This window comes from Aulonocara sp. 'chitande type north' Nkhata Bay, linkage group LG23 (genome assembly GCF_057382095.1).
Source record: "Aulonocara sp. 'chitande type north' Nkhata Bay isolate Kocher_YH1m ecotype deep benthic linkage group LG23, A_spYH_male_GT1.1, whole genome shotgun sequence".
NCBI lineage: Eukaryota > Metazoa > Chordata > Actinopteri > Cichliformes > Cichlidae > Aulonocara > Aulonocara sp. 'chitande type north' Nkhata Bay.
Window position 1 is genome coordinate 20,382,679 of NC_141365.1, and position 19,144 is coordinate 20,401,822.

The following is a 19,144-nucleotide window of genomic DNA, read 5'->3' on the forward strand; positions in this document are numbered from 1 at the left end:
CTGTGACACGAGATGCCACCTTTGGTCTTGTGATGACGCAAAGCTCAGGAAGAAGTGTGATTAAATGATACCCACATGTTGAGAAGGATGTACAGGGGCACCTGCAGCCAAATCCAAGCTTCAGGTTAGTTGTAGTTGCAGAATGCTATAGACTGAGACATCTGAGGCATCAAATGCTTGATTAAACAGATGAAAAAAAGAAGTTTCTTCCCTATAATTATCACTTCTTAAAATCTGTAGCAACTTCAAGTCTGTCAGCGTGCTGAGCATGCTCAGAATGTGACAATATATTTTTGTTCAATATTTAATTTCTTTCAGTTGCAATTGTTAAATGAATATATATATATATATATATATATATATATATATATATATATATATATATATATATATATATATATATATATATATTCTTATAATTTAGCAAATTAAATTATCAAAAAATATACATATATCTGTATTAGTTTTAATAAATTAATTTGACACCTGTATTGAAAATACCATGTATTCATACAGAATCAAAATCAAATCAAAAATCAAATCAAATCACTTTTATTGTCACATCACATGTGCAGGTACATTGGTACAGCACATGTGAGTGAAATTCTTATGTGCGAGCTTCACAAGCAACAGAGTTGTGCAAAATACAATAATGTAAACAAGCAAAATACAAGAATGGCTACATCTGAAACTAATAAATATATGTACAATATATAATAGTATATGCATTTCTGGATGTGTATACTAAATATTTTTCTACGTGTGTGTGTGTGTGTGTACACATATTTTACAAATTAAATAGAGTAAACAATAAATAAAATATATAAAAATATACAGAGTTGAATATGTGCAAAACAGTGGCATTACTGTACAGTATGGAGTGCATAATGTTAAAGTTCCAGTAGTGAAGCTGAGGTGTCTATGACGTGTTCAGCAGTCTGATGGCCTGATGGAAAAAGCTGTCTCTCAGTCTGCTGGTACGGGACCGGATGCTGCAGAACCTCCTTCCTGATGGAAGCAGTCTGAACAGTTTATGGCTGGGGTGACTGGAGTCCTTGATGATCCTCCCCGCTTTCCTCAGGCAGCGCTTCCTGTAGATGTCTTGGAGGGAGGGAAGCTCACCTCCAATTATCCGTTCAGAGCACCACACTACTCGCTGGAGAGCTTTGCAGTTGTAGGCGGTGCTGTTGCCATACCTGTCATGGTCCTGGGTCCCCTGACCCAGCGTTTTTAGTTCCTTGTGATGTTTGTAATATTGTACTTGTGTGAGTTATTTTATGGTTTCTAGTTTCGATCCCTTGCCCTTCATGTTTCTCTGTGTCCCCTCTGTTCTGTGTAAGTCTGTGTCTGCATGTTTGATTTCCCCTCTGTGTCTTTCGGTTCTTAGAGTCCTCTGCCTTATGGTTTATGTCTCTGTGTTTCTTAGTTGCTGTCTCCACTGTGTCAAGTTCGCGTCTCTATGTGATCCTTCCTGTTTTACTTTGAAGTTCCGTGTCTTATGTGAATGTGTCCTGCTTTGCTTGTCTCGTCAGTCCTGATTTCTCCCAGCTGTGCCCTCCTTCTGTGTCTCATTCCCTCGTTATCCCTCTGTGTATTTAAGCCCTGTGTTTCTCTTTGTCAGTGTCGTAGTCTCCCTCATGCTGTGTGTGATTCTCCCCGTGGTTCCTGGTTTACTTTATGTTTAGCTTTCCCAGTTTAGTGTAGTACTGTTTTTGTGTTTCACCCTTTGCCAGCATTAAAGCTGTGTTTTTGAGTTTACGTTTCGTCTCTGTGAGTTTGCGTTTGGGTCCTTCTCCTGCCTGCCACACAGCCGAATCATGACAATACCAGGTGGTGATGCATCCAGTGAGGATGCTCTCAATGGCACAGTGATAGAAGGTCCTGAGGATGCCGGGGCTCATGCCAAATCTTTTCAGTCTCCTGAGAAAGAAGAGGTGCTGCTGCGCCTTCTTCACTGTTTTGTTTGTGTGTACTGACCACGTAAGATCCTCAGCCAGATGTACACCAAGGAACCGGAAGCTGCTCACTCTCTCCACAGCAGCGCCGTTGATGGTGATGGGGGTGTGTACTTCTCTGCACCTCCGGAAGTCCACTATCAACTCCTTTGTCTTTGCGACGTTGAGGGTGAGATGGTTGTCTTGACACCAGTGGGTCAGGGCGCTGACCTCCTCCCTGTAAGCCGTCTCATCACCGTTGGTGATAAGACCCACCACTGTAGTGTCGTCCGCAAACTTCACAATGATGTTGGAGTTGTTAGTGGCTGTGCAGTCGTAGGTGTAGAGTGAGTACAGGAGAGGGCTCAGTACACACCCCTGTGGAGCACCAGTGTTCAGTGTGATGGGGGATGAGGTGATGCTGCCCAGTCTGACCACTTGGCGTCTGTCAGACAGGAAGCTAAGGATCCAGCTGCAGAGGGAGCTACTCAGTCCTAGATCCTGCAGTTTCCTGTCCAGCTTCGAGGGAACGATGGTATTGAATGCTGAGCTGTAATCTACAAACAGCATTCTCACATACGTGTCTCTCTTCTCCAGGTGTGACAGGGCAGTGTGTAGTGTCAGGGCTATGGCATCATCAGTGGACCTGTTGTGGCGGTATGCAAACTGTAGAGGGTCCAGTGAGTCAGGTAGTGCAGAGCAGATGAAGTCCCTGACCAGCTTCTCGAAGCATTTGCTTACGATGGGGGTCAGGGCTACAGGTCGCCAGTCGTTCAATGAGGAGATGGTGGAGGATTTGGGTACAGGGACGACGGTGGCCATTTTGAAGCAGGCTGGGACTACAGACAGAGAGAGGGAAAGGTTGAAGATGTGCGTGAACACTCCAGCCAGCTGATCCGCGCATGACTTGAGGACGCGGCCGGGAATCCCGTCCGGACCAGTAGCTTTGCGTGCGTTCACCTTCCTGAAGCACTTCCGCACATCCTCCTCAGACACAGTGTGCGCACTGACGTCATCCGCGGTGCGCACACTGTCCGGTCTCATGGTGTTCGCTGTGTCGAATCTACCGTAGAATACGTTTAGATCCTCACACAGAGAGGCCGTGGTCTGCGGTGTGCTGGTTTTCCCTCTAAAGTCTGTGATCGTGTTTAGTCCCTGCCCCATACTCCGAGGGTTGTCAAACTGTTGCTCCACCCTGTCCCTGTACTCACGTTTGGCTGCTTTGATCGTCTTCCGGAGTTGGTAATGTGCGTGTTTGTAGTCCGATGTGTTCGCGGAGGCAAAGGCGGTGCTCCGTGCCGCGCGAACATCTCCGTTAATCCAGGGTTTTTGATTTGGGAAGGATTTAACTGTTCTGGATGGGACGACATCTTCCACGCATTTTCTGATAAATCCGCAGACTGAGTCTGTGTACTCATCAATGTCCCTAGCAGCCACGTGAAACATTTCCCAGTCCGCGTGATCAAAACAGTCCCGCAGCGCAGACTCCGATTGGTCCGTCCAACAGTGCACCGCCCTCCGGGTTGGAGCTTCCTGTTTCAGCTTCTGCCTGTAGGCGGTCAGGAGCAGGATGGAGCGGTGATCTGATTGGCCGAATGGGGTGCGGGGGAGGGCTTTGTACGCATCCCGGAAAGAGGTGTAGCAGTGGTCGAGTAGCCGGTCTCCACGAGTGTTAAAATGGATGTGTTGGTGGAGTTTGGGTGAGACTTTCTTCAGGTTTCCCTTATTAAAGTCTCCGGCTGTGATAAACGCTGCCTCTGAGTGTGCGGTTTCCTCACTGCTGATCGCGCTGTACAGTTCCCTGAGTGCTCGGTCAGTGTCGGCTTGTGGGGGAATGTAAACAGCCGTAATAATGGCCGGCACTTAATCATCAGGTACTCCAGGTCCGGTGAGCAGAAGGATTTGACCGGGTGCACGTTCGCATAATCACACCAGCTGTTGTTGATCATGAAACATACACCACCGCCTCTGCTTTTCCCAGTAAGATCCTGTGACCTGTCCACGCGATGCACGGAGAACCCCGGTAGTTGTATTGCGGAGTCTGGTACCTTGTCCAATAGCCAGGTTTCTGTGAGGCAGATCACGCAGCAGTCCTGCATCTCTCGCTGGAATGAGATCCGTGCCCGAAGCTCGCACAGCTTGTTCTCCAGAGACTGCACATTAGCCAGTAATAAACTGGGTAACGGTGGTCTGTTAGTGCGCCGTCTCAGTCGAACCAGAACGCCAGATCTTCTCCCTCTGCGTCGGCGTTTGCGGCCTCCAGGGCCAGAGAACAAAGGCGTCTCGGTGAGATGAATGGGGGGTCTGCAAACGGAGCGTCCGTGTTGCAAAACGTTAACTCCGGAAAGTTATAAGAAAGACCGTCTTTTATGTCCAGTAAGGTTTGTCGGTCGTACACAAGGAGACATGTGCTACTCGAGAAAAAATGAAGGAAAAGTAAAATTAAGCACAGAAAAAAGCTGTTGCTTGGGGGAGCTCGCGACGAGGCTGCCATACTCGGCGCCATCTTGGATCAGCATGCCAGTTTGGTATCATTGTTTGTCTGCTCACTGATTGCTGAAGCTAAGAGCTGCTTTGATCTGTTTGGATCTAAAGTATCCAAAGTTGAGCTCTGATGTTTCTTCACCCCTGTGTGTGTGATATGTGATTTCCTACATGCTGGCAGAGCAGCAGTTTGTGCTCACAGATGGTGACGGTGTGGAGAGACGGTGGTGTTTCCTCAGAAGAACCAGCAGAGTCACAAAGGACACCAGTCCATCTCACCACCTTGACTTGCTGACTGATGCTCGTCTGCACTGCACAGAGGAAATCAACTGACCGAGGTTTGTCCAGTGACGTGTTATGAAATGTATATTTGTTTTATGCTTACAGTTATGTTTTTCTTGACAGAGGCTCTGCAGAGGTTAGACAAAGCAGAGAAAACATGTGCTTTACATTTTACTGTGATTTATTGAGATATTTGTTGCCTGATGTTCAGCAGGAATGGAGAAATAGAATCAAAGGGAGATGTTTTTGACGTTTTTGTAATGATGTAAGTAAATCTTCAATATTATTTATTTGCTTGGTTATATTAGGAGTGTTTCTGAGTGAGGGGGAGAGGAGTCATCATCCTGTTTAAGTGACGTAGATCAGTGGATACACTTGTCTCCCCTTTAAAGGAGACAATCCAAGTCATTCTTAAATGTTAGCGCTTTCAAATACACAAACATTTTTAAAGGACAAAAATGAACATCCAACTTTGACTGTAATACAAAATAAATCTTTGCATGTGTGTTTTCAAACTCTCAGATGGGCAGCATATCAGTCTTGGACTGTCTAACCTGCCGGAGCAGCATTGAATGACCACCGCACATGAGCATGTTCCTGCAACATTCAGCATCTGATCCTTCATCTGTGTGCTGCTGCTTTTGGTAAGTAGAGTTACCCAACTCCAGTAACTCTAAACACATGCCATCCATTTCTAACGGCCTGGTTACTTCCTGTCAGTTACTTTAGAAACCATGTGGTCACCTGACCTAACACTGTTTCTTCTTCTTCCCCTTAATGTTGAAGTGTCAAATGTCAAACAGCTGGAGGGGAAACTACACCAGTGTACTGAGATGTTTCACCAACACGTGCCAGATGCTGTTCCTTCATGGTGACATCACCAGAAACAGCCCCGCCCACCTCAGGACCTCACCATTGATCATGATGATTATAATGATGACAGCGAGCGGAACTAAGACTGTAAAAATCCACGACCAGAATTTTTCTTTCTAATTATTAATGAATACTGAGAGCCTCTTTCTGTGTTTTGTCTGTTTTGGGGTTGTTTTTTTTACCTCATCTGTTACTAACAAAGTTCAGCAAACTCACACAGTTTACATTCTGTATGTTTCCATCTTTACCAGCCACACTCCAACTGCATTTAAGAAAATAATCCTTAGAAATTGTCGTTTTTCTCTTTTGTAATTGATGATAATTCAGTGAATATACTGCGCTGCTTCCTTTTATTGCTTTAAGTTTTTCAGTGTCCAGTTATTTTTTACTGCCGTTTGAATTCTCTGTATGTTTGACCCTGTAGACTGTTTGATGGATTGCTTGTCTTCCTATTTGTTACCGCTGCCTGTTTTTGACTAAAGATTTGGATTTCTGACTTCAACACAGCCTCTGCGTGTCCTCTCTTTGTGTCCTCTTCCTCTGTGAATGTGTTGCATGTGTCACAGATTCATTTTATTAACAGCTTTCCCACAGTGAGTTGCATCAGCATTCATTCACAGCACATTTCAGAAGGATTCAGATTAATTCAGTGATCTTACAGTCAGAATGATCCTGACAGAGTGCCACTGTAAATGATCTTTCATCAGGTAAATTTTAAAGTTCAGTATTTCAAAGCAGGAGTTATGAAGAATCATACTGGCATTAGGACTAATAATATGTACTTATAAAGTCAAAGTTTTTTAATTATGCTAGAATATCGGAAGACAATCAACTTTTAGTGTTTTCTGCATATTAATTATTCTGAAATAGAGATGGTGACCCTCACTGTACAGAAGCACTAAACAACTGACAATCTAACAGACATCATTGGCCCGAGCTGTCATGCACAGTGAGTCTGATCCTTTGCTGTGAGAGTCTGACAAGCATGTTTCTGATCAGTCGCGCTAAACAACAGCAGCACGTTTAAGCTTGATTAGCTGTTGTTAGAATTTATTTAATATTAATTTCTAGTATCAGCTGATGTTTGCTGGAGCCACAGCTGTAAAACTGCTGGTCATGATATGGTTTGGTTATCTGGTGAGAGGGAAACATGAAGATGAAACCAGGAGATGTCCTTACTGAATCACCAGAGCTGAACAGGTGATGGAGAAACAGGTTTACCTTTTAGGTGACATGAATGAGTTGAAGGGAAGTTATGAACTGTTTCTGAGAGTGCGCATGCGCCAACCAGCGTGCAGCCTGTTACAGTCGCTCCTGCTTTTCTCTTAGTTTAGCTCTTTTTTCTTACGTATTCTTTTTTTTTCTGACTTGTATTTTCCTCCGTTTTCTATCTCTTACTCAATCATGTGGATTGAGAGAGTTTTTGTTCTTCTGGTGGCCGTGGAACTGTTACTTTTATCATGGAACGGGACCGCGGCACATCTCCTACACGCACGGACTGTTTACTCCAGAGATCAGCTGATCGCCCTGATGCCGGCCGGCTCGCTGGCCAGGCCCGCAGAAGTGCCCGCAGAAGTACCAGCTGAAATTTGGAGGAAAACACATCGGGGATGCAGAGGTCAAGGACAGAAGAGAAGAAAAAAGGTGACGGTGAGACAGCGGAGGCTCGAAGCGAGGAGGAGGTTTAAACCGTGTCTGCCGTCTATCGTGATGGGAAATGTGCGATCGTTGGCAAGTAAAATCGACGAGCTCTCAGCACTGGTACGGAGTCAGAGGGAATACCGAGAGTGTAGCCTGATGTGTTTCACCGAATCATGGCTGCACCAGGTCATTCCCGATGAGAATGCTTCCGTGGAAGGCTTCCACACTGTTCGGGCGGACAGGGACAGCATCGCTAGCGGTAAGCGTAAAGGAGGTGGGCTTGCTGTTTTAGTTAACAACCGGTGGTGTAACCCTGCCAACATAACAATCAAAGAAAGGATTTGTTGCCCGGACACTGAACTGTGTGCTGTTGGACTCAGGCCGTATTATTTACCCAGGGAATTCTCTCACGTCATCTTGGTGGCTGTTTATGTTCCCCCCTCTGCTAACCCCACAGCTGCATGTGACACTATCCACTCTGCCATAGCTCGGCTACAGACTCAGCACCCGAGTGCCTTTATTGTGATCTCGGGTGACTTCAACCATGTATCACTGGACAATACACTACCAACATTCAAACAATATGTGGACTGTCCCACCAGGGGAGAGAAAACTTTAGACTTACTGTATGCTAACGTCAAGGATGCATACAGCTCCTCCTCCCTCCCCCCACTTGGTAGGTCAGATCATAACCTGATTCACCTCACCCCCCGCTATGTGCCAATTGTGAGGAGGGAACCTGTGACCACCAGGACTGTTAGGAGGTGGTCAGAGGAGGCAATAGCGGAACTACAGGGCTGTTTCGAGGTGACCGACTGGGAAACACTCTGTGAGCCTCACGCCGAGGACATCAATGGGCTTACTGAGTGTATCACAGACTACATAACTTTCTGCACCGACTCCATTGTTCCAGCTCAGACTGTTCATTGTTACCCAAATAACAAGCCGTGGGTGACTAAGGACATCAAAGCCCTCCTCAACAACAAGAAGAGGGCTTTCAGAGGGGGCAACAAAGAGGAGGTGAGGAAGGTCCAGGTGTTACTAAAGGACAAGATCAGAGAGGCTAAGGACAATTACAGGAGGAAGCTGGAGTGGAAACTCCAGCAGAACAGCATGAGAGAGGTGTGGAGGGGCATGAAGACCATCACTGGATTCAGGCCAACCAACAGCAGGGGAGCTGAGGGAGGTGAGAATAGAGCCGACGAGTTGAATCTGTTTTTCAATAGATTCGACACCACAGTGTCTGCTCCCACCCCCACAACCTCACCTGCAGTCAGCCTGGAATCCAGAGCCACACCACTGTGCCAGCCTCTCTCTTCACATGTTGCCTCCTGTGAGATTCCTGACACCCCTCCCTCACCCATCACCTTCACTCAATACCAGGTTGAGATGCAAATGAGGAGACTTCACTCAGGCAAGTCTGCTGGACCAGACGGAGTGAGTCCCCTTGTCCTCAAGGCCTGTGCCCCCCAGCTGTGTGGAGTCTTTCATAAACTGTTTATGCTGAGTCTGAGTCTGCAGAGGGTCCCGGTGATGTGGAAGACATCATGCCTCGTCCCTGTACCAAAGACGCCTCGTCCCAGTGGCCCCCAGGATTACAGGCCCGTGGCACTGACCTCCCACATCATGAAGACCCTGGAAAGGCTCATCCTGGACCAGCTGCGACCCATAGTAAGACCACATCTGGATCCCCTTCAGTTCGCTTATCAGCCTCGTCTCGGAACAGAGGACGCCATCATCTACCTGCTCAATCGTGTCTACACCCATCTGGACCAGCCGGCGAGCACTGTGAGGGTCATGTTTTTTGACTTTTCCAGTGCTTTCAACACCATCAGGCCGACCCTCCTGGGTGATAAGTTAGCAGCGATGCAGGTGGATGCTTCTCTGGTGTCCTGGATTGTTGATTACCTGACAGGAAGACCACAATATGTACGTCTCCCACAGTGTGTGTCTGACAAGGTGATTAGCAACACAGGGGCACCACAGGGGACTGTCCTCTCCCCCTTCCTCTTCACCCTCTACACCACAGACTTCAGCCACTGCACAGAGACCTGCCATCTTCAGAAGTTTTCTGATGACTCTGCGGTGGTTGGATGCATCAGCAGGGATGATGAGACAGAGTACCGGGCTGTGGTCGACTCCTTTGTCACGTGGTGTGAGCAGAATCATCTGCAGCTCAACGTGGCAAAGACCAAGGAACTGATCGTGGACTTCAGGAAGACCAGGAAACACTTGACCCCTGTTTCAATCCAGGGGGTCAGTGTTGACATTGTGGAGGACTATAAATACCTTGGAGTACACATTGACAATAAACTGGACTGGGCTAAAAACACCACAGCACTTTACAGGAAGGGCCAGAGTCGTCTCTATTTTTTGAGGCGACTGAGGTCCTTCAACATCTGCCAGAAAATGCTGAGGATTTTCTATGAGTCTGTGGTGGCCAGTGCGATCCTCTATGCTGTTGCATGCTGGGGGAGCAGGCTGAGGGTCGCAGATGCCAACAGACTTAATAAACTGATCCGTAAGGCCAGCAATGTTGTGGGGATGGAGCTGGACTCCCTCAAGGTGGTGTCGGAGAGGCGGATGCTGTCCAAGATAAAGACAATGTTGGATAACACCTCCCACCCACTCCATGACATGTTGGTCAGTCACAGGAGCTCGTTCAGTGAGAGACTGAGATTACCGAAAAGCACCACTGAACGACACAGGAAATCATTCCTGCCTGTGGCCATCTCCCTGTACAACGCATCCACTTAACACACTGTTTGCTGCTACAACTACACATGTTTCTTTTCCAAATATTTATTTATAAGTGACTTATGTATGTATGTATGTATGTATGTATGTATGTATGTATGTATATATATGTATATATTGTACTATTCTTAGTTAGCGTATTGTCTGTCTTGTCTTAATGTTGGTTTAAAATGGAGCACTGTAACAAAAAATAATTTCCCCCAGGGATCAATAAAGTATTCTGATTCTGATTCTGATTCTGAGAGACAAATAACACCAGGATCCTTTTCTAAGTAGCTGACAGCTGGTAACTGTGCAGGTGCAGATCTAGCAAAGTGTTGCCAGGGGGGCATGTAGGGCATTAACAGGGAAAGGGGGGCACAAAGAAATACTTTTCTTTCTTATTCTCATTTAAAATGTCTCGCTTTTAAAAAATAATTATCTGAATCTTACAACAAACGATTGATAGATTGATGCATATATACCATCAGAACAGTGTACATCACTGTCACAACAGCGTTTGTTTTCATTCAAAGGCTTTATGATTTTTCCTATAATGGTGGGCCGGTCTCTAGTCAAAATGCCCGGGCTGATTTTCTGTCCCAGTCCAGCCCTGTAAGCAGCTCATCTGCAGTCTGGTGTTTCCTACATCTTCCTATTCAGAAGGCAGAATTTCCGAGTTGTGAGTACAATCGAAAGCACCACGACTGCAGTTTTTGTGTTGGATGTAAAAGGCTCACATGACGCTGTGACGTAGGCTAGAATCATGGCAGCAGTCAATGACGGTCCAGGTGTGGGATTTCTCTCGTGGAAATATGCACATTATCTTTTCCTTTCTATTGGTAGGTGGCACAGTGCACTTGTGGCAAGTAAGCAAGCTAGAAGACTGGCAAAGTTATGGAAGAAACACATTAACAAGAGAATTCTGAGTAAAACCAAAGTTACTTTCCCTAGTAACTAGTTACTTTGAAAGTAACGAGTAACTTGAAGTAACTGAGTTACTTTTGAGAGAAGTAACTAGTAATGTAACTAAGTTACTATTTTAAAGTAACTTACCCAACACTGGTCATGAACGGCCATAAAAGGCCTATAATTAAAGAACAAAGCGGGGTTTCAGTTCGAGTTGCGGCAGACTGTCACTACTTGTAAATGGAACGCAGCCTTCCTACGGCGGACAGCTAACAACAGGAATCGGACGCGGTCCACCCAAGTCCACAGCAACCACCATAGCAACCGCCTAGCTTGACCTTAAAAACATATTCTGTCTTCATAACTATCAAAAATGTGAAATGATTTGCAAAGTGTGAAAGTGTTACAGCTGCAGAGAGCTATGGCGGTATCTATGGAAGCTGTTTACATAGCTAATAATATACGATGTAACCATGGAGACAGTCAGTCACGTGAGCTAGCGGTGCACGTTTACTACAGTGAATAAGGTGATTGCGTGCACACGCTGCAGAGGGTAAAGACATTACTTCAGTATTGTTTTATATTGATATATATTTGCCTTCTGTTGACCATCACCTCAGGTTCACCATTACAGTTTCAGCATACAGATGCACACCGTCTAAATATGAACACATTCAAAAACTCATGTCTCAGAAATAAGCACAGCTGTTCATGTTTGTCATTAGAGTTTTATTTGTAAGAAAATTATGAACTTCATATTGTGCATCAAATAAAAGAACATTTCACAACTCTGAGTCAACAGAAACAGGTAACAGAAATGTCTCTAATGTAGACGTGTACAGTGTAGTGTAAGCATTAAAAGATCATAAAGGAAACACTAACATTTATGTGAAACTAATTGTAATAAAAAATGAACAGGTGGTTTATAGATGTAAAAGAAAGAATCTGAAAACAACACTTTTTTGGTCTAAGTGATCAAAGTAGAAAACAGAACTGATGTTCAAGAACAAACCGTAGCTGCACTAATATTACACATCTCCATTGTTGTGGTGAACAGACATGTTGCTTTTAAAACCACATGCAGTGTGTGACCGTGACTGTTCACTGAGACCATGAACGCCACTTCGCTGAAGCATTCTTCTTCTTCTTCTAAATTGGAAGCAGAAGGAGCACGAGCTGCTTTGATCTACTGAAAGGAAAAAGCAGAACATCTGAGCTGAAACCAGTCAGCTGAAATCATTAAGACAGGAACAAATTCAATGCAGTGTCTCAGGTGGCTTAGCCTGTTACAACTGTTGACACAAGCTAAATACGGTTAACACACAGTGTCAGGGAGCTCCAGTGTGGGAACTAGTGGCTTTAGGTTTGTAGTCATTTAACTTTCATCCATTCATTCATTTAATTCAGGAGGAAGAAATGTCAGGTTGATGCAGACATTTGGTCCCATGCTGTCTTTAACTAAATGACTTGGTTCATTTTATGGCTGGGCTGTATGTGGGGTTATATCATGTTATTTGGGCAGGAGTACCTGTCCTCTGTTAGACTTAGAAAGTTTCTCCATAAGTAGAGTTTCTAACTCTTATAGCACATCTGTGGCTGACAGCTTTTTGGTGGCTCTTTTTACCCCACACTGGCTGTGAGTGTGTAAATAGCCCCACTAGTTCTTTTGGGTTGCAGTTAACTTGGGAGGAAGAGGTAGGTCTGCCATGACTAGATGAATAACAATTATCTGGGATACATAAATTTCATAATGCATGCATATATCTCTATAAACCTGGCCTGAGGGCTGCCATTTTTACATTCAGTTATTTCTCTGTTGGAACTAAATAATGATTGTGTTACAGTTAAACTGACACTGGTCAGTGTAAATGGCTCATTGGGACACAGAAACCTTTAAATTAAACCCTATCACCTGATATCGAGTGTCAAACAATATCAAAGCTGTAAAAGCTGTTTACAGTCAGAATTTATAAAACTATGATTGTAAATAAATTCAAACAAGTGAGCTTTTCTCTTTGTGCTGAATATCAACACTGAGATTTCTTAGACTGTAAGCTTTACTTTAGCACAACCAGTTGTAGAAGCCGTCACTCCAAATGTCTTTTGATAACAAGACAAAAATACCTTTTCAGTCCACGGCCTGAAGTTCTTCTCTGACATCTTCTGCCATCAGCTTTGTCTGCTGGTTTGAAGACAATAAACCACAAAAAAGATGATTTAGTCACTTTGTCTGCGTCATGCAGCTCGAATGTGTCGTGTAACGATGTTGAATAGCCGTCGTTATCCCTCTGCTGTGTCAGTAGGATTGTACTGTACAGCATCTCATTGATATGTGAGGAATGCTAATGTAACACGATAACAGACTTACATCATTAAAACATAAAGGGCAGGAGATATTTAGATATTTTTATATTTATATTACATTTTATAGCTGACGGATATTACTAAATAGATAGAATTTACTAAATAGCTGGATGAACATGAAAAATATGTCTATAATAACAAATGACCATGAGAGCCAGTAGAATTAATTCAACTGGACACTCAAAAGACGTCCTTAAATGCTCTTTAAGTGGCAGAACAAACGAACAAACAGTTAATCGCTTACTTGAGATGAAATCTGCTCAGCTACTTTGAAAACAGCTTCTAACTGGTTCCTCCTTTAACAGGATGACTGCTCAGGGGTAAGGTCATCATGCAGTCCAGCAATCTTTATGGTTCTGCTTTGATTCACCAGGAACTATTAGGGAAACCTTCCAGCGCCTCCTGTGAAAGACACAGGCATAAACACACAAACATTTATTAACATGTTCCACAGTCTTCCAGCTTGATTTTCTCATCCTGTGGACAACAACGTACATGGATGCAGGTTTATTGTTGACTTTTGTAAGGTTTATTTAGTGAACATATCCAGCTGCAGCTCCACTGTGATCCTGAACTGGATAAGCACTTAAGAAAATGTGTCAATAAATGCACATACATCAACTTACTATATTTATCCAAACAGACGGGACCAATAATGCTTCACTGAGTTAGAGACTTTAATGTCTCTTCTATGTAAGAATGTCTCGTGCTGATATACCTGCAAACTTGACAACAAAGGTTTTTCAGACTACATGTAGCTGTCCTCTATGTCAGCTCACACATTTACATTTATGTCACACTTATTTCTGCTTTCCCATTTTATAATTATTACTTACATTTTGATTAGAATAGAACAGAATAGAATAGAATAGAATAGAATTCAACTTTATTGTCATTGCACATGCACAGGTACAGGGCAACGAAATGCAGTTTGCATCCATCCAGAAGTGCTTTAGTGATATAGATATATTACAATATATATTAGCAATAATATAGATATGTGAGTATATTACAGAAATGGGTCTATTATGGTATGTTATAATGTACACGGTATGAAGTATGTTGTGAATATTCTATAACTATAAGTATGTACAGGCTGTAGTGAGTACAAGCTATGTACAGGCTATGAACAGGATATAAATATGAAAAACTATACAGAATATGAAATGAAATAAATAACTTTACAGAATCTGGGATATACAGCTATACAGAAATGGGAACTATGCAAGTTGTAAACAGTTGTAGGATTAAAGATTATCGAATGTACAGAATGATTATTTACACAGAGCTATACAGTAGTGCAGTTAAGGTAAGTGAGGGTGTAGATAGTTTCTACAGAGGCTATATAAATTGCTAGTGGTTGTGAGTGGTGGTTCAGTCCATGTTATTATTGTGTTTGAGGGTACAGTTGTCCATTGTGGGTGTGTGTATGTTCAGTCCATGAGTTAACGTGGGTCAGATGTCAGGAGGCAGAGTTCAGGAGTCTGACAGCTGTGGGGAAGAAGCTGTTCCGGTACCCGGTGGTCTTAGTCCGGAGGCTCCTGTGGCGCCTCCCAGAGGGCAGGAGGGTGAAGATACCTTGAGTTTGTAAATGATCAGATTACATAACTGGAATACAATGTATCCAATTCAGGGTTGCGGGAGGATGAAGTCTATCCCAGCTGATACAGGACAAAGACAGGCTGCCAGTTTATTACAGGGCTAACACGATATGTGAAACAGAAAATCCACTTAAATGTTTGATATGTCTTATAATAATCATAATTATGACTATTATTTAAAGGTTTCTTTATAAATACATTTTGATTTTTTATAACCTCTAAAATATAAACCTGAGCTGTTTCAGATTCTGACCTCTGACCTCACTGCAGCGCCCTCTTGGAAGTACGTCTGCTTCTTGTCTACCCCCAGTGTTGACCGCCTGCCATTGATATCACGTACTGTACCTGAGGAACAAAAAAGGACAAACACTTGCCTTCATTTAAGAAGTACATTCATACAGAGGTAATCTATGGAAACACACTAGTTCAACCTTTGGGAGAAATGAGTTCTTCAGGTGACTCTGCAGTCCCACACTGACAAATGAAATCTAGTTAAACTATTAAGCATATTTGCTCTTCTGAAATCTGTGTTAAACAACAACAAACATAAATTAGTAACAAAAATACAGCTGAGTAGAGGCTTTACAAACCACCAGCAGCCATAATGCTAAATTGTAATCTTCAAATGTTTCTGAGCCGTCTTCAACCTGCTTTTAACACATTAAAGTCCCACAGTCAATGCAGCCTGACTCAACCCTAGATGTTCAGCACACAGAGAGACAGAGGTGCCGTTTAAAGTTTAGTGTTAACCTGAGTCACTGATCATTTGCAGTATTACAGAGTCTGGCAGTCTTTGCATGACGTCCACGTCACTGTAAGTTTCTAGCTGACTCTCAGGTGTGACAGGTGTGCCAGCAGGAAAGAGTAATAATAACCTGCATCCTGAGGTTTGTCATGCAGGATCAAATTTACAGTGGCTTTGTTCACACAGCTAGGATTGTATTTTACACTGACCCTGGGTCAGTATAAGTATCATACAGTTTAAATGAAGCACTGAAACTTGCACATATTTATTATAGATGCAGTGAAGCTAATCGAGATATTTGCTGTCAATCTGTGGCTGCGATTAAACACTTTACTGGAAACTTTATTAACTAGTAACGTCATCAGTCATGACAGAAGCTAATATTTCTGTGCTAACATCTTTTAAACAGTAACAGCTTTACTCCAATATAAGCTAACGTTTACACCGTAACTTTAAGCTAGCACCATAAAGACGGTAAAACACGTAATAATATCTACAAATGCATCTTAAAGCTGTTATATTAGCACTCTGTGTATTACTAACATAACCACATTAACATTATTGACACTCGCTGACTTTTAATAGTCATTCTATAAATGCTGTCCGTTTAAATGGTCTTACCTGTACACACTGCATATCCACCGGATTCCAGCCAGAGTGGATTCTGGAGTCTTCCACGCTCCTGTTAGTGATCCTCCATCTGGATGGATGAGAACAACCTTCTGAACAATCTAGCAGGAGATGGCCCATATCTATGGGACTGATTTGTGCTAATAACGCCCATTGTATGGACTGATAACATGAATAAAGTCACCCAGTAGCTAGCTGTGCCATTACCCAGCATACATCACTCCCTCCGTAAATGCAATAAACGATACAAAAGTATCGTTCTACCTGTTTTTCAGGTAGTTGTTTACATTATATAATTTATTGTGTTCTGTATACGTCACTACAATGTGATTTGGAAAATGTCTAAATATACCGACAACAGGCACTTCCGCGGCAATCTCTTCAATCGGAGGACCCTTCATGTCAATTCCCGACGCGAGAGGGGTACCCTGCGCGTCCATAAGTGAATCAGAGGGAGCCTGACCATGCGTCACACGTTTGCAAGTTGGGAGTGAGAACGTGTTGGACTTATTGAGACCAAATGACCAAAGAGGTGAGTGGGTGTTAAGACACGTGGGAAGATGTCTCAACTGATTTATACATGGCAGACAAATGATTTTGTAAGCCACTGCCTCTGTTCAAAGATGGTCGATCACGGTGGACATAAATGGCTTCTTTCACTCCTCTTTCAAACCATCTTTCTTCTCTGCATCCAAAATGTTAACATTTTGGACAGAGTGCAGATGGACAGCCAAGTGTTGTCCCGTGGAGGTGGTGTTAGGATGCCTGGGTCGTTGACCCAGGGTTTTTGAGTTCATTATATTATTTATAATTTCTAGTCTTTGGTTTCTTTGTTAGAGTTCTGTCTTTTGGTTTATGTCTCTGTGTTATCCTTAGTTGCTGTCTCCCCTGTCGGCTATATCCCCGTGTCCTGTCAGTGTCTGTGTCTGCCCTGGTCCCACGTCTCTGTTCCCTCTGTAGTGCCTGTCTGTGTGTCTAAGTTCAGTCTGTGTTATGTTTCCTGTTTTACTTTGAAAGTCCATGTCTCATGTTAATGTGTCTGGTTTTGCTTCCTTTGTCTCGTTAGGCCTGATTTGCCCCAGCTGTGTTTTCCTCCTGTTACTCATTCCCTGATTGCTCCCGCTGTGTATTTAAGCCCTGTGTTTCTCTGTGTCCGTGTTGCGATCTATTGTTTATTTTGCTGTGTGTTTTGTCAGTCCACCGGTGTTAGTTTATTTTGATTTTTTCCAGTTATGTTATGTTTGAGTTCAGCATTAAAGCTGTTTTGGTTTAAGTTTGTCTCTGGAGTCTGCACCTTGGGTCCTATTCCTGTCCGCACACAGCCGTTCCATAACAGGTGGCTCTTCTATGTTGTGCCATGCATTTATGAAGTGGCTGTCTGGTCTCTCCAAATGGAGTTCTGGGCATTCCTCACTACAATGTACAGCATACACCACATTATTAAGTTTGTTTTTAACAGTTATGTCTTTGGGATGAACCAGTTTTTCTCTAAATGTGTGGCTGGATCTGAAGTACACTTGGAGAGGACTCTACTGAGTTTCTCTGATAAACCTGTGTCAATTGAAAATTGTATTTAGTAGTCAGTATAATCTTTTAGTGATATAAGTTTGCATATGGTAGAATACTGCATGTAGTTATTTGTATTAGGAAATATTCAACCATGTATGCTTAGAGGCATATAATTAATTGTGTAGTGACAGGATGTGTGATCTCTAACAGGCTGCAGGCTTGGTGTGCACTCCAGGAATGCACCCCCACGTCCTGGGAGCATGAGAGTTCGTACCTTGTTTTATTGTTTTACGGTAGGATTAACGTAGCTATGTCTGTTTTAGTTTAAGTGCTTCTTTACATATAGATGAACTGCTGGACTTCCTCACCATGTTATTTAGGGTGAGGGGGAGACTACCCTTTCCTGACCAAGGATGTACCTTTTGTGCTTTCATGACCCTTTGATCAGCAGGACACACACACACACACACACACACACACACACACACACACACACACACTGAAATATAAATAAAGACCGGGGCAGTTTCTTAGTGCGAGTCTCAGTCTGGAGGCTGCCCTTGCTAGCAAGAAGTTCTGTGTGTTTCTCCTCTCTGAGTCTTTACTGAAGAAGTGTTTTAGAATATTTTCCCTAACAACCTGCTACATAAGGGATGACAATGTTGTTCATTTTGTCCTTCTGGTTCTCCTTAGTTGGTGTCTGAGCTTCTATACTGTGAATCTTTGCCAATTTTATGAAATCCCACTTGGGATAACCACATGTTTTAAGAACTTTGTTTACATGCGTGTGTTCCCTCTTTTTCCCTTTTGGCTTAGCGGGAACATTTTCTGCCCAGTCCGGAATACTTCAATTTTGTTCTCTATAGGGCGGTGATAGTCCAAGAGTAAGTACTAGTCTATGTGTATGGGCTTCCGATAAACTTCAATGTTGAGGTTTCCATTCGCCTCAATGCGTATGAATGGCTAACTATTATCTTCTGTGTCATCCGTTGTAAACTTTATGTTTCTATAGTAGTGAGTAGTGAAGGTTTCTACTTCTTGGGCTTTGATTTTGACCTAGGTGTCACTCACGTATCTGTACCAGTGGCTAAGGACAGCGCCTCTATTCTACACATACCTCACTGAACAACTAGCCTATAAATGTACTAGAAATGTACATTTAACTGCTTATTTTCCATAAAGTCACTAAGTAACCCTAGAATGTGGGCGAAATCAAGCTAACAACATATAATAGCTGAAAATAGTTGAGATGGGGCAGCACGGTGGCACAGTGGTTAGCACTGTTGCCGCACAGCAAGAAGGTCCTGAGTTCAATTCCACCATCAGAATCAGAATACTTTATTGATCCCTGGGGGAAATTATTTTTTGTTACAGTGCTCCATTTTAAACCAACATTAAGACAAGACAGACAATACACTAACTAAGAATAGTACAAT

General features: G+C 43.3%; 2 long non-coding RNA genes across 2 annotated transcripts; one reads left to right on the forward strand and one right to left on the reverse strand.

Moving 5' to 3' along the window:
- The first annotated feature begins 15 nt into the window (after positions 1-15).
- On the forward strand, positions 16-5,232 carry LOC147301614 (uncharacterized). The gene is made up of 3 exons (XR_015127076.1): positions 16-124; positions 4,600-4,756; positions 5,009-5,232. It is a non-coding gene; the product is annotated as an uncharacterized LOC147301614 (long non-coding RNA).
- Positions 5,233-12,983: 7,751 nt separating this feature from the next.
- On the reverse strand, positions 12,984-16,357 carry LOC147301615 (uncharacterized). Its single transcript, XR_015127238.1, has 4 exons — positions 16,191-16,357; positions 15,078-15,169; positions 13,468-13,625; positions 12,984-13,041 (listed from the first exon to the last, which is right to left on the reverse strand). It is a non-coding gene; the product is annotated as an uncharacterized LOC147301615 (long non-coding RNA).
- Between the last annotated feature and the right edge of the window lie 2,787 nt (positions 16,358-19,144).